Source organism: Leptonychotes weddellii, chromosome 2, assembly GCF_054177405.1.
Source record: "Leptonychotes weddellii isolate Sample4059 chromosome 2, ASM5417740v2, whole genome shotgun sequence".
Classification (NCBI taxonomy): Eukaryota; Metazoa; Chordata; class Mammalia; order Carnivora; family Phocidae; genus Leptonychotes; species Leptonychotes weddellii.
The window spans coordinates 116,871,841-116,877,457 of record NC_138370.1 but is presented as its reverse complement, the minus strand read 5'-3'; the positions used below and the strand labels follow the sequence as shown (position 1 = coordinate 116,877,457).

At 37.3% G+C, this 5,617-nt stretch overlaps 1 pseudogene; it reads right to left on the bottom strand.

Annotated features, from left to right (window-relative positions):
- Positions 1 to 2,188: 2,188 nt before the first annotated feature.
- LOC102732289 (protein Mis18-beta pseudogene) lies at positions 2,189 to 3,124 on the bottom strand (annotated as a pseudogene).
- Between the last annotated feature and the right edge of the window lie 2,493 nt (positions 3,125 to 5,617).

Here is a 5,617-nt window from a genome sequence, read left to right as displayed (position 1 = left end):
GTATACAGCCAGTGTATTGCAGTTTTCTCAATCCTGTAGTCAAAACTCAGTTCCCCAATCTGAGCCAGCCATGCTCATATGCATACCTGTGTTCCTAATCAAGGTACCTCCATGCAGAAGTGTCCTTATTGGAGGCCTAGAAAGAGGCACTTCACTAAGACCTCCTTATCAGGGGCCTTGGCTGGGGCACTTTGCGCCATTTTGACATAGAGCCTTTCCACTCCTAGCCCTTTACCTTCTCCTTTTCCCCTTTCCCCTGAGTCATGGATCCATAAAGAAGCAGCATCCGTTTGTACTGCCTTCATCTCACCCCTGTCCAGGGCCATTCCTTGAAGAAAAATGGAACACTGAGAGCAAGTGCCTCATTTTACCTCTTGCTTGCTAGGTCACAGTTAGTAAAGACTTGATTGTTACTTCCAGTTTGTCTAATTGTCCTAATTAACCAACTCCACCTTATCATGTAATAGGTTTCTTGTGTATTCATAGGATTTTCAACATATAGGATCAGGTCATTCTGAATAAAGAAAATTTTACTTCTTTCTTTCCAATCTAGATGCCTTTTATGTATTTTTTTCTGTCTGACTTTACTGGATAGAATATCCAGGATAATTCTGAAAATAGTGAGAGCAGACTTGCTTGCCTTGTTCCTGGTCTTAGAAGAAATGCACTCAGTCTTTCATTATCAAGTATGATGTTAGCTGTAGACTTTTTATAAATGCCCTTTATCAGATTGACAAAGTTCCCTTCTATTCCTAGTTTGTTAAGAGTTTTTATCATGAATGGATATTCAATTTTGTCCAATTCTTTTTCTGCACCTATTGAAATGATTATGTCACTTTTGTCCTTTATTGTATTGATATGGTAAATTACACTAAAATTGATTTTGGGATGTGAAATCTGCCTTGCATTTCTGGAATAAATTCCACTTGGTCATGGTATATGATCCTTTATATACATTGCTATATTTAGTTTGCTAATATTTTCTTGAGAATTTTTGCATCTACTTTCATGAAGTGTGATGGTCCATAGTTTTTTTTTCTTGTAATATCTTTGTCTGGCTTTGATATCAGAATAATTCTCATTTCATAGAATGATTTGGGAAGTGTTCCTTCCCCCTCTATTTTCTGGAAAAGCTTGGGAATGATTGGTATTAATTATTCTTTGCATATTTGATAAAATTCATTTGTGAAGCCATCTGAACCTGGACTTTTCTTTGTGGGAATACTTTTGGTATTATTCAGATTTTCTATTCAAATTTTTTATTTTTTCAAATGTCATTTTTGGTAGTTTGTGTCTAAGAATCTGATCATTTTATCTAAGTTTTCTAGTCTATTAGTATAAAATTGTTCATAGGATTTTCTTTTAATCCTTCTCATTTCTGTGAGGATAGTAGTGATGTCCCTCTTTTATTCCTGACTTCCTTGAGTCTTCTTTCTTGTTTGCTTGCTCAGTCTTGATAAAGGTTTGGCAATTTTTTAAAAGTTTATCTTATCAAAAAACCAACTTTCGGTTTCATTGATTTCTTCTATTGTTTTTCTGTTTTCCATTTTTATGATAGATGTTTTATTTCTTTCCTTTAACTTGCTTTGGATTTAGTTGGCTCTCTTCTTTTTCTAGTCCCTTAAGTTACTTTTTGTGATCTTTCTTCTTTACTAACACAGGTGTTATAAAATTTTATAGGTACTTTAAAATTTCCTCTGAATACTGTTTTAGCTATACCATAATTGTGTTTCCAATTTCAATCAATTCAGATTATTTCTTGATTTCCCTTGTGATTTCTTCTTTGACCCATGGGTTATTTAGATGTGTTTCTTTTTTTTCAACATTAAATACAACTCTATTTTCATAACCACCATGCATCATTATATCAGAGCATTCACCAGACATGGCCTCTTAACCTAAATTTGCAGTAAAAGATGTTTTCAGAAATAAGTACTTATGAAAATGACAAGCTAAAATAAGTTCTTAAGGCAAACAGCTACAACACCTGGACAGAAAGTCTCCTTAGTTTCTCATCTTCTAGAAACAGCTTCATAAATCATTTAGGAAATCAGCCTAGAGATAATCATAATAAACCACATTTCTCATCCGTTCTTGAAGCAAATCTTTCTTGAGAATTGATCAAACAGCACCTGTTGCTGAAGATAGTAATAAGACCTGACCCTGATACTTAAGCTTTAATTCTGGATCAGTTTTCTGGCTTGGGCTGGTCAGGAGTTATTTCCTTCAGAATCTTCATCCATGAATTTGAGTAGGCATTAATATTATCTTCTCTTTCAGGTTCTGCAACCTTCTGTGGTAGAAAGAAGTTGTGAATATCAGATGCATTTGCTGTAGCTTTTGTTTTTAAGAGATAGCACACCATTTTGTCACTTGAAAGGCACAAGTGATCTCTGAAGGCAGCCAGGGCAGCATGGGTAGAATATAAATGCAAACCAATGGGAATCCCATAGGAAGTACAGAATAAAAAGTTCTAAGTGCCGCCTTTGAACAAGGCCAGCTAGGAAGGGAGCTTCAATGCCAACTAGGAAGGGAGCTTCCCAAACCACATTATTTATGACTCTGGAGAATACCACAGCCTCAAGGGACCACGATGGGTCCCATGCTAGGTGCACAGAGCCAGCGAGCACAGCGTGGCACTGTGCGCATTGGCATACCACGTGCCTCTCGGGCTGCAGGCACAGACTGCAGCTCTGTGAGCAGGATGGCGGCTCCTCGGCCCCCAGGCCTGTGGGGCCAAGCGGCGAGAACCCATTCACCCCCTGCATGTCCCACTCCATAGAAGTTGTACAAGAAAGTTTGCCAATTGCCTTCTTAGCGCCATCACAAAAGTCACCCCGCGGCAGCTTTGCTTGGCGCGAGTGATGCCGTCGCAGGAGAGCTGCCATCTTCCTGCAGCCCATGCCTCCATTTCGAACACCTAGTTGTGTTTCTTTTTTAATTTTCCATAGGTTCCTACACTTCCAAAACTTCTTTCAGTTGTTCACTTTTAATTTAATAGCGCTGGATCAGAAAACATACTTTGTACCATTTTTATTTGTCAATTATGCCTTGACAAATTTGGAAAAATTTATAGGAAGGCATAACAACAATGACTGATCAAATAAAAAATATTCATAAAGAGACAGAAATTACTTTCAAAGTTCAGTCAGCCTATCCTGCTTTTGCTTTCTTCTGGGCCTTTGGATGTCTCCCCTGAGCATTCTCTAGGCCTCACATTGAGCCAGGAGCCAGTACAATAACTAGGCCCTTTCTCTTCTCTCTTGGGAATGTGCATAGCCTTTTACTAGCACACATCCTTCAAAACCACCAGAGATATGTGAGAGCTCATCAAGGCTCGCTATGGCTACCTCATTTACCCAGATCTCCCTATTGAATTTCTAGCCAGTGTGCTGGTCTGTTGCTTACCCCACCCGACTCAATGACAACCTCAAGCTAGCTGTGAACCTGGAATTCTCTGATCGCCACTGAGATTGCTACTGTTTATAATTTGCATGCACCTGCTCCAAATCAAGGCAGCCCCCTCAAGTAGTTCTTACACCTTACCCTACCCTGGTAGAATCTCTATGCCAATAGAGCTGAAGAGCTAAAACCCCACTGTTACTTAAGATTGAGTTGTTTTCCTTGAATAAATGTTTCTAAATTTGTTGTATGCTTCTGGTCAATTTCTAGAGTCCTTAAATGGATGTTTTTGAAAGCTTCATCCAGTTCTATCATTGATTTTTGATAAAAATACTTAGTTAGCCAGCTCCTCACTGTGCTATTCCAGAAGTTCCTTTCCAATACCTACCATTTTTATCATGTATCTAACACCAATTCCTTTAATATCACTTCCTAAGACTGAATTAAATTTCTCCTCAAAGTCTTAACTTACGACCTTGTGTTGTTTCAAAGAGTTTTCACATTATTCACAAGTAACTGTCTGTTTATTTATATGGCTTCCTCACCAGACTGTAGACTCACAGAAGACAGGTATGTATCTCTTCTGTTCACCAATTACCCCAGCAGCTAGCATAGCATTTGACACATGGTAGACACTCAATGAAAATAATGGATTTACTTGAATTAATTAAATGAAATTTAAATCCATAGACTCATTTATGGAGAGTAGCTATTGTAATTCCAACATGGAGACAGAACTGAGGTCATTTGATGGTTTCTAACCATAATGTTTGACTCATACCACTTATCCAAAATGTCAGATGTATGTCAATGAATATTGCTGAGGGGGAAAAAAATTCTGTTACTCAAAACTTGGCAGCTCAAAAACATTACAACACCTTGTATTTTCCAGTGGGAGGGTCACATGGATGATCAGCCACATAGTAAGAGAACTTGCAGTTATCACCACTTGATTCATGAAATATAGTAACATTGACTTATTTGCGCTGGCAAATATCAACATACCTCTGAACATAAGAGTATCAAGATGCAGTACTGATAAATTTCAACACACACTAAAAGCACTGCCCTAAATTGTGTAAATATCTAGTGCAGCATACTTCATAATGGTGGGAATAAAACCTGTCAAAGATTTTTAGTCTCACATTTAGTTTTTAGCTAGGAAAGCAAGAACAGATGCCAGTGCCATGCTTATTTAACAGCCTCTCAAAGTCATGCCCTCTGTTTATTATCAGAAGGAGACTGGGCCAGGAACAGGAAAGGACAGAACTTTCTCAGTAACTATGTGGTTGTATACAAGAAGGACTCAGTGAATGCTGTTTGAACAACATTTATTGAGCACTTTAAATTTTACGCCATCAGTTTTCAAACTATGTTCCATGGATTGCCACAGAAGTGCCTCAAAGAATGGTAGCTAAGAATAGGGGAGACCGAATGAACAGGTGCCTCACACCTTCTATCTTTTCACCCCCACTTTTATGTGTTTTATATATTGGAGTTCATTATAATGTTTTTTATTGGATTCATGGCCAAAAAAATATTTGAAAACTACTGAGTTATATTACGTAAACACTACTGCTTGATATATTTAAAAAAAAATAATTTTCTCACAGATGGCCAGCAGACATATGAAAAGATGCTCAACATCATTAATCATTAGGGAAATGCTAATCAGAACCACAATGAGATATGACCTCACACCTGTCAGAATGGCTAAAATCAAAAGACAAGAAGTAACAAGTGTTGGCAAGAATGTGGAGAACGAGGAACCCTTGTGCACTATTGGTAGAAATGAAAATTGGTGCAGCCACTGTGGAAAACAGTATGGAGATTCCTCAAAAAATTAAAAATAGAAATACCATCCAGTGATCCACTATTGGCTATTTACCCTAAGAAAATGAAAACACTAACTCAAAAACATATATGTACCCTTATATTTATTGCAGCATTATTTACAATAGCCAAGATATGGAAGCACCAAGTGTCCACTGATAGATGAAAATATATCATATATATGGTATATACTGAGATATATATGGGTATATGATATATTACATATATACATATATAGAATATTCCCCAGCCATAAAAATGAATGAGATCTTGCCATTTGTGACAACATGAATGAACCTAGAGGATATTATGCTAAGTGAAATAAGTCAGACAGAGAAAGACAAATACCATATGATTTCACTTGTATGTGGAATCTAAAAAA